Source organism: Nannospalax galili, unplaced genomic scaffold, assembly GCF_000622305.1.
Source record: "Nannospalax galili isolate Female #2095 unplaced genomic scaffold, S.galili_v1.0 scaffold234, whole genome shotgun sequence".
Taxonomy (NCBI): Eukaryota; Metazoa; Chordata; class Mammalia; order Rodentia; family Spalacidae; genus Nannospalax; species Nannospalax galili.
Window position 1 is genome coordinate 1,514,892 of NW_008335054.1, and position 11,141 is coordinate 1,526,032.

Genomic DNA, 11,141 nt, shown 5'->3' on the forward strand with positions numbered 1-11,141 from the left:
CTTGTTGATTTTGTGTGTGTGTGTATGTATTAAAAATGAGATAAAGGTGATCATTTCAATTCTAGGTGAGATAAAGTTACAATATACCAGACCAATTTTAGAGTGAAGTTTCTTTTAAAAATTCCACTTGCTTCTTGTTGCACTGTATACACATTTGATATTTAAAAGTGAAGCTAAAGGTAATTCTGTTAGCAGCCCTGAAAGATGCCCGGCATTGCCCTTCCTTAGGATCTACTGCATCCACGGTGACGCAGGGGCCCTGCAGAAGACACCAACCCATTTCTTTCCATCCGCTGCAAATATATTGTCTGTTTTTGTTTAACTGCCATTTAATTTGATTTTTTTAATCTAATGAGCTACTTTAAGCCTACTTTGGAAGAAAGAAGAAGCACCTCTTTCCACTTTCTGCTGCAACTGGGTTTATATACGATCCCACTCTACAATCTGTAATCTTCTCCCTTTCCTTCCTAAAATGGAAAAGTTAGCATGAATTCAGAAAGAAGCGGTCACCAAGTCTCTTATGTGGTCCAATGGTTTTGTGCATAGAGACCAGATCAAGCAGCACCCAACCTTGTCTAGCAGACGCATGACAACAGTTCACTGAAAAGATGACATTTGTGTTGTCTCCAGAAAATCAAGTTGAAACTGTCCAGATGGGTGAAGAAAATGAACAAAAAATGTTTCACAGTGTGCTTTTATTCTCAAACATCATAACAGAAAAAAACAGAGAACATGATGCATCCAATTAAAAAATTATATGTGGATTTTTAAAGGATAATTATGAAGGATTTTTCCTTTACAGTGAATTTTAGTTTAATTTAAATGATTTACTTCCATAGCTACTTTCATCTGTTGTGCATACCTCCGAATTCATTTTGCTGCCTGGCACTTAGTAGGTAACCAATTAAAATTAATTGAATGAGTGACGGAAACAAAAGTGCTGTTTCTCATTAGGCATCTTAATTTAAGCTTAAATTTAGAAAACTTCTCCTCGTTATTTTTCTTAGTTTAATTCGGCAGTAACAAGATTGCAGCCCCCGGCATCCTTTGTGTCTTCCTCGGGTGCCTTCAGCTTTTTGAAGCAGGACACTGGCTTTGATAACCTTGGAGGGAAAGACGCAGATCGACCCGTTATCACTGTTGCTCCACTGAAAAGACATACAACCTGAAGTCAAGATAACGACATGGAGATATTTTTAGAAAAGAAAGAAATATGAACAACTCGGATTCCAGACTGGGTATCAAATAGGGATGTTGAAATGGAGGAAAAGTCAAACCTGAGAAAGGATAAGCTCAAGAATACAGATGTGAAACTCAAGTTGTCCAAATGAGAATGAAGGCACTGTGACCTGAGAGATGTAGGGACGGAGCTTTAGGAATCTGAAAGCTGTTAAGTGAGAACAGAACACGCAGTGCAAACGCATTTGTCACGGGGACATTTATCCTCCTCCTGACCCTGTGTCACAGGCTATCTACTCTCAGATATCCCCCAGCTGTTCCTACGGATGCTTAGCTCTCCTTACAGTCTGTCTGGGTCACTGGGTCATTTTCTCCAGGAATCAGTTTCTCAGCCGCTCCCGTGTCCCATCAGCCATGCTAGCTGCACTTAGCTCCTGCCACACCTGTGTGCTTTAGCCTTCTGTTCCTTTCAAGGACGGCTCCCCTGACATAGACACTCTCCTGGGGAAAACGTGTCTGTCTCCCTCTGAAGTCTATATGCAGCCTGCAATAATCCCGTTACGATCCCAAATACAGAGCCCCTCTTTGCAAACAGTAAGCATGCTTTTCCCGAGGCCTTCAGATCATGTATTCTGGGCAGGTTCCTATTCCGATGTTGACCACTATGGGTTCTGGGCAGCTGGGCACAGCACAGCCAGAGCCTGAGCAGTCCTCTATGGCAGGTTCTGCTTCCCTGCACTTTTCTATGCACTGTGCTTATTGATTAAACTGTGACCTGTGGCCCTTTCCATCAAGTTCATTGTGGTCCTTTGAAATACAATGCAGCATTCAGAAAAATTACTCTTGTGCTGTAAATTCAGAAACTGATTTATGAAAAGCTGCAGCAATTATGAAAACAGCAGCAATTCAAGGTTTATTGACAATCTTAGACCCATAAATGAGACATTTAATGAAAAGAATAATTGTTCTTTATTATCATTACAAACAGACAAATCTTTACCTATAGGAAAATGTGCCATTTTTCTTCCAAACTCTCAGAAAATCTCTGAGTTTGATATTTAAACTCCAGTCAAATTGGGGTCAATTTTACAAATTTCAAAGAAGCTAACATTTTAAAACTCCGGATGCATCTTATGGTTCCCTCACAAGCACACTGCACATGGAAAGCCCCTTGATTGTGTGACCTCCAGCTGTGAAGGGTCATCCTGGGGTTTAGAGAACAGCCAGTCCCCTTGCATTAGAGGACACCCTTTGCATTCCTTTTGGTTGCTTTTCTCCTTTTAAAATAGTACTCACCCACTCCGTCTCTTTACTTTGGTGTTTATAATGATTGGTTTCACCACTGTTATTTTAGACAATTACATTTATCATGCAAAATTAAGCCTTGAAGGATCAATGATGCATGCTTCTCTACTGCCCACAGGAACAAAACTATTACTCATTTTCCACTTGATATAAAGTGACCCCACTTACATGTTCATCCTCTTGTAGGAAGTGGTGGGGAAGCCCATAATCAGTTCTCAGCCAGGCAGAACTCCTGGAACCACAGCCACCACTGAGTCCCAAGGAAATGCGGCTCTCAGGCAGGTGCCTCAGGGTCAGTAATGAATATGTTATATAGGTTCCTCTAGCAAAGCTGAAGAAACCTACATAACACTGTGATGATAATGAGTGTCCCAATGTAACTGCCATTGTGACTTATAGTTGTGGAATAAAAATAGAAATGGAAGTAAGATGGCCTGTGGGGTGGCTTAGTTATTACAATACTTGTTTAAGAAGTGTAAAGACCTGAGTTCTATTGGTGATATGTGCTTGTCATCCCAAGATTAGGGATATAGTATCAGTTGGATCCCAGAGGCTAGCTCATTGTTAAGCTACTGTGGTGTGCTCCAGGCTGATGTGTGTTCATGTTTCAAAAGTAAGGTCAATGGTACCTAAGTAACAACATCTGAAGATATTCTCTGGCCGTCACATATGCATGCACACAGAAGCATATGCACATGCACACATATGCATCTGTAAACACAAGTATGGAGAGACAGAGACAGAGACAGAGAGACAGACAGAGAGAAATGAGGACGCCATGATGGGTATGAGATATTCATTACTGGAATTTCTCCATTATCTCTTTAACTGTCCATTTCTTTTCTTTCTACACCCTTTACCCTGAAGTGACCCTCAGTCTGTAGCTGCTTCCTCGTGTCTCATTCTCCCTATATTATGGGATACAGCATGAGCTCCTCTCCCTGGAGAACTTAATAAAAAAAGGAAACCAGACAGAATGTTATCATGGTGGAATGCAATATTTCTGAGCTCGGGTCACAATGCTGAGCACAGCCAGGGTGATGGGAATAGACAATTGCAAGACAGTCTTCAAGGTGCTCGTGGGTTGTTAGGAAGTTGCTGCATGATCTCACCAACTGAAAAAGAGAAATGAGGGCTGTCTCAGCTGCTGAACAGTCTTGAGATCCCCATGGCACCTGGCTTTGCAGTTTCTGAATGTGCTAGTGACTTGGAGTGACTAATGGGTTCCTTGAGGTCACTCAGAGAATTAGTCCAGCGAAGACAATTAGCCGCCATTGTTTTGGTCAAGCCTGAACTGGAATTCTCCTCTGCATTTGGGGAAGTTCCTTACAAAATCTTCTTGGATAATTCTAAATACTCCATATCTCATTATTAGACTTTGTCAGATTGTTTATTCAGTATAATTTGTGTGTTAATAGAAGCTTGGTCTTTGCCATGGCAAGGTTAATGAAGATGATGTCATTGCATCATTTTCTCTAGTTTCCCAGTGAATCATTCAATGCCCTTCTCAAATAGCAGATATTTAGGAAATAAAATGTTTTTAATAAGCAAAGACTGAGTCCCTGTGAATCCGTGCGTGGTAGATATTTTTCTTTATCACATTTTTTTGGATTGCTGACAGTCCAGTTGTCAAAAGTGTGGCCGTCAACCTGAACTCAACTCTGAGTCCACAAATATCATTCTGACTGAGCAAGAGATACTTGAGATTATGTGGGCTCCTGGGCTTAAATATTTTTATGTGTATGAGCGTATTGCCTGCAGGTGTGTAAATGCGCCCTTATCATGCAATGCCCCTGGAGGTCATAAGAAGGCATCAGATTCCCTGGAACTGGAGTTACAGATGGTTTTCGCCATTATGTGGGTACTGGGAAATGAACCTGGGTCCTCTGCAAGAGCAGCTAGTGCTCTTAACCACTGACCCATCTCTCCAACCCTGGCTTGTAGGTTTTAAAGGCTGCCAGTGATGTAGCGTGTAGGCTGTTGATACTGGTAAGAGGATAGTAAGCTGAGACAAAAATGACTCCAATGAAATGCATGCTAACTTCATGGGAGTTTTAATGAAGGTCATGTTAAAGATGATAGAGTGTCTCATTTTAGGCTCACCCACAGATGGAGGCTATTGAACATTCCCAGATCAAGAGATATTGAATATTTTAGAAGATGACAGGTCTACCTCTAAATTGTGAAATGGTAAACATATAGAGTTGGTTTAGTAAAGTTGCTTTAATAAAGTCTTTCCAGAGAAGCACAATTGGTATACCTGTGAACAGTGATCTGTGTGGAAAGGGGCCAGGGCAGTAAGAGGAATCCAACCAAATGAGAATCAATGACAAACTTTCTCCTGAAGAATTAACTTAAAACAACATTGATGTTAGATGGAACGCAAATGAAACTGAAGTCACAGAATAAAAATTAGCTCTCATTTATCTAAAATGCATCTATTCCTACTTTTTTATTTGGAAGTTGTCTAAATTACTATGTCACACATTCACCTTTACTTTTCTTTGTTCAAAAAGTAATTCCTTTATCTCCAATGGCATGTGTCTGCTCTTGCTTCAGGCAATACATTTAGCCAGTTTTAGAAAAGCTTTGATAGAGGAAAGAAAAATGTGCAAAGTGTGTTGTTATTCATTTAACTTTCTAATTCTCAAGATGTGTTTCTATATTCTCCATCAAGTACCACGGTGTAAGTTTTGTCTGCCTTTTTCTTTGTATCTCCTTTAGTGTAGCAATGTTGTTCTCCCCTTTAACCTACTTATTTAAGAGAACAAAAGGTAATGTCTTAACCAGTAATGTGATTAATCCAGACTTCTTGCCAGTGTACTGCAAAGGTTCAACAAACTTTAAATAAATATACATCAAGAGTTGTCACATTCTTGAAAAATTGATTTTGTGTTTCATATTTAGATCTTATAAAACAGTTTCATGCCATCCCAAAGCACCATGAAGCAATTAAACTTTGCTCTCTGAGCAGGGCTGTCTCAGCTGCTGAACAGTTTATGAAATTTGAATAGCTCGACATGGTAGGATTCTGATTTGCAAAGAAACAATCCGAAAGATCATCTTCCCGGGCATGGAGACCGATTTATATATCTCACTGTGTTAGGCTAGACAGGATGATTTCATGTTGAGTGGTTGCCTTTTGGAAGATGAGAAAACTCTGAGTGAGAGGACTCTGCATGACAAGTTAGTCTGTGTCACTGATCACCAGCGGTAGAGGTGGTAAATGAGAAAATCCAGTGCTTTGTCCTGACTTATTAATGTCCTGTTTGAAACCCAAATCATGACCAAAAATTCCCCTCAGCTTCGGCCCACTATTCCAGAATTAAAACAATTTGTTCATGGTTTTATTTTGAAGACTTTTTTATAATCAAGAACTAAACTTTAGGAAACATTTGTGAAACAATGTGACTTACTGCAACTGTTAGGAAAACACGTAGCATTTTTTTAATCATTGTCACTTATCTAAATGAAGGATCTGTTTCTGCAGAAGAATAGCCTGCAATTAAGATTTCTTTTGAGTTGTCTTTGAAACAGCTTTATGAAAATTTAAATTCCCAGATGTTTTCATAGAACATAATAAAACACTAAAAGGTGTGAGCTGTATGCAACTTTTAAATACCAAGTTCAGTTCCTTTTACTAACTGTAGCAATGAGCTTGGTCCAACTATGACGATGACTCCATGATGTTAAGGTAAGCTATATAAGCATCTTTTATTGAAAAAGAGCATTAAGACTGACTCCAACTCTACACTGGATTCTCTCATCATAGTCCTGAAGTAGTCATGGCAATAGCTATATGGAGAGGAATAGACAGCTGTGTTCCATCAAAATGTTATTTACAAAACCAGTGTGATTGATAGCATTGATTCTCAACTTGATGTGGCCTAGAGTTACTTAGGAGACAAATCTCTGTGAGAGGGTTTACAGAATGGGTTAGTTGTGGTGAGAAGACCCACTCTAATTGTGATTGACACCATTCCATGGGCTGAGGCCTAGGACGGAAGTGAACTGAGCACCAGTACTCATTGCTCCCAGCTTCCTGACCACAGAGGTAATGTTACCAGCTGCCTTCTCTTCCCCACTAAGAAGGACTGTATCTTCAAACTGTAAGCCAAATAACCCTTCCTTGAGTTGTTTTAGTCAGGTATTTTTTTCATGGTAATGAGACCAGAAACTAATGTACCAGTTGACTGGCTGGGTTTGAGCTATCTTCCATATGAAGTTATGAAAAAGACTTCTGTTACACTCAAGGAGCTCATTATTTGACAGAAATCAAGTAACTTTATACATAAACATTTAAATAAGTAAGCCATGTATGTGTAGAAGAGAAGATGGTATTCTCTGACTCATGTGAGTGTGGTCCAGTGAGACACTGTGTGTAGAAGGAAGTGTGATGGGTTAAGGCTAGTGAAGTAAGGGAGACCCTGGGAGCTCGTGAGTTCCAACTGGATGGATGTAGACCATGCTACAGAGAAAAAAGCATAATGGAACGTGTACAGCCATGTGCTACCCACCCTTGTCACAGGCTCTGAGCCACTTTCCCCTTCTCAGATTACACAGTCAGTATCGATATTCCATTCTTAAATAGGAGGATACTAATGTTGGATGTTGGACAAATGAACAGATTTTCTTGGCACCTGCATGATTTTACACAATTCCCTGTTCTCAAGTACTCAATGTATATTAAATTGCATTTTCCATGAAAGGAAACTAAACAGCTATTGTGTTACACTTAGTGTCAATAAAGACTAAAAGTGTTGTTTTCAAGTAGATGTTTGGAAGGTTTGAATACAAAGATGTTTGAATTTTAGTTACAAAGAAGAGGATCCTGAAAAGGATTTGACAAAAGACTAGGGAGTTGGCTCAGTGGGGAAAGTACCAGCCATGCAAGCATAGGGCAGAATTTGCCTTCCTGGAGTCCGTGGGCAGCTGGTGCGGTTTCACTCATCTCTAATCCAGGTCCAAGACGGAAGGCAGAAACAGTAGAATCCTCGGAAAGCTCACAGCTCAGGGGCCAGCCAGTCAAATTTATGCAACAGTGAACAACAGGAGACACTACCTTAAACAAGGTGGAAGCCAAGGACCAGTACCTGAGGGTGTCCTCAGAACTCCACATACACGCTGTGGTAGACATGCCCCCACAAGCCTACATGAATACAAATACCACGCACATACATCGTACGCATACACACAAATTAAAAAAATTGAAAATAACCTAAGATAATTAAATGATGATTTGGGAGAAGAACCTAGTTTGTTCAGGCTGCCGTGATACATCACACAGTGCTTGGAAAATTTTTTCTTTGGAGGAAAAATGTTTAAGAAACAGTTGGAAAAAAATACACAAACAGATACCAGGTAGGTTGAGGAACCCATACCTTTGAGTACAGGCGCAGTGTCATTTGCATGAATACACACACTGAAATGATCTTGGAAGCCATCTCCTGAGCAGCCTTCATCCTTCCAGGAATCTCTGTCAAAATATTGCCAAGTGTAGTGAGGAAGAGCTGATCTTCCTAAGGCGAGGGACTCTAGACAGGCTGAGTAGACCTCAGTAGATGAACGTGCACTGAGGAACGTCTGGGGACACTGACTTGACACAATAGGCCCTAACACAAATGACAGAATGTATGAATTCCTGTGGGGGGCTATGGAAAGATGCCAGTCTTGATGGGGGTATAAAGACAGCTAAGATTGACTGAGATGTTCTATATAAAATATACACAAATTCAATAAAAACACATTTAAAAAAATATTGCCAAGTTTCTTCAAAGACAATCTCTTAAATCAGTTTTGCTTCTCATGAACCACTACACAGTGCTCTGTTACAATATCTTCTCTAATATTGACTACAAATGGTTTGCAAAAGTTGAAAAGAACTCAAGTAAGATACATTTTACATGTAATGTTGGCTTCTTTTAAAAACTATACTTAGAGGAAATCACTGAAGTAGAAACTTCTAGCTGTGGCTACAGCTATGTTTTTTATTCCCACTGATTTTCCCCAGTTCCCAGGTCCTCAGGAGACACCACGCTGTGATTATCAGTAAAAGGCCGAAGGTCTTCCACATACAGTAGTGGCAGCTCCTAGGACAGGAGAAACTGTTCACAGAACCCCTTCATGTCTCCTCATCCTCTACAGACTGAAACATTGCTTTCTCATCTGATTTGTATTGTGCTCATCAAATAGAGGCCTGTAGGTCTGTATTGACTAAAAGTTTTAGCCCAAATCGTAACAAAATTATTTATCAATTGTGCACCGGGAGGAGGCTTTCCCAGGGCAGTGGCAAGTGTGAACTGTATCTCCAGAGAAGAGGAATACAATGGGGAAGATCATTCATTTGTTACTAGAGTGTATGTCAGACACTGTGCCAGACTCCGGGGATGGAGTCATCAGCATAAAAGGCCTCTTCTCTGCTCCAAAAGTTCTTAAATTGATGCTCTAATTTTCAACATAGTGAAACAGACAAGTAAAAAGAGGGGGAAGCAAGTTGTTAGGGAGGTGCTATACCTAGAAGAGTAAACTGCTTGGTGATGACTGATGCAGCTGTGGCAGCAGGATGAAGGAATGAGTGTCATGTGGACTGGGGAGACGTGGCAGGTTCACTTGGCGCACCTACCTGGCTGCTTTGTGCAAATGAACAGAAAAGGAGCAGGAGTGGAAGCCTAAACCCATTGAACAGCATGCTTCATTGTCTTAGAAGAATAAGTAGACAAAGTTTAGATGATCTTGAGAAAGAAATGACACCATTTGCTAAATGGTCCAATTGTCTAATTGGTCAGAGAAGCTTCTTTTTGTAGTGGGCAGCAGTCAATGGTGAGATGCATAACTAGTCAAAGTGGTGAGAAGAAGAAACCTAGTGCTCAGCCCTGAATGTGCATTTTCTCAACACACACACCTCCAACACCACCAAGGCTCAGGGAATATCAGGGCAGAGGAGGCAGGAAGAGTCAGAGATTGTGGAAGAGTGCCACTGGACAAACTCTTGGACATGACATGCTCTCACACTCATCAACTCACAGTTGCTGCAGTCCCTACAGGAGACCTGGATAAGATCATTCAGACAAAATTCAGGCATGGATGGGGGAGGTACTTTCCTTGGCCCACCCCTTACTGAGGTGCTATTGACCAGTTGATAGCATCTGGGGAAGGAGAATCATTCTGTTGTTTTGTTTTTAAATTTGTGGGCACTGGTGGATTTCCATGCTACACTGGATGGACCACATCCACACTAACATGGGCAGCATGAATTGCACTTAATGAGATATTAAAAAAAAGCATTATTTAGTCCATTTGGACTAAATAAAAAGTGCCCTGGACTGGGTAGTTCTGCTACAGAAACATGGTTCTGTGGTTCTTGTGGCTGGTCCAAGATCATGGTGCCAACACAGTCTTGTTTGGGTAGGGATTCTTCTCTGGTGAGGATCTGATTGCAGACTGCCTGTCAAATCCCTATTGCAGCCTCACAGGGGAACGCACCAGGGGTCTCTCTGGCCAAGATTATAAGGGCATTCCTCTCACTCATGAGAGTTCTGCCTTCATGATTTAATTTTTATATCATTGCCTTAGGACCAGGACTTCAAAAAATGGATTCATTAGCATTCAGACCCCAAGAAGAGGATGTGGAAGATGGCTTGAAGAATAGGGGTGCTCTACCTTAGTCCCCAAATGTCCATGTCATCCTCCTACTTGATGTTATAACTAGAACTGTGTGTGTATGTATTATAAACTCAGTGCCTTTCCAAAATATTCTATTTTGACTCTATCTCTGTTTGAATTTCCTCAATGTATAGACTTGGCATGAAGTTTGTTGAGGAGATCCCTTGATGTTTGAATAATCTAACACTAACAATATTTGAAAGGCAGTAACTAAGTATTTCTAATGAATTAACACACAGCATATTTAAAGCCAAACACCAAGTTAACAAATATGTTTTTATTTGCAGTTTAATAATCTGAATGGCTTTATTGATACAGAGTTTGTTACTGATTTTATATGCTGAGCACATTTTCAAGGAGCCTATATATTTCATTCCAAACAGAATTATATTCTGGAATTAAAATCAATATAAAAGAATGCTTATCTTCCCAAAATATTATTATGGCATGAAAGCTTAATTTAAATACAAATTTTACCATTTGTCTTACATTTTAATTAACATTTATATTTCCAATATATCTCATATTTACAAAATGAAAAACATCAGACATAAGACTCATTTATTGGTGCCATATCAACCATGTCAGCATCAGTGACCACATAAAGCAAATGTTAGGAGCTATTGATCTGAAAATCCGACAGTGAGGTAACCATTCTTTTATTTATATATATATCAAGTTGTTGGAGATTCAGACTGCTCCTCTGCATGTAGAAGTTAATGCCAGGCAGCCTCTCTCAAATGTTCAACTGCCTTGACTCTTACAGTTCATTTATATATGGTCTAGGAGGTAAATGTTTGGCATTTAGAAGGATTCCTTGAAAGAAATTTCAGTTCTGAAAAATCTTTATTAGCCGGGCCTGGTGGCACGCCTTTAGTCCCAGCACTCAGGAGGCAGAGGCAGGCGGATCTCTGTGAGTTAAGGCCAGCCTGGTCTACATAGTGAGTTCCAGGACAGCTGGTGCTACAGGGAGACCCTGCCTCAAAAAGACCAAA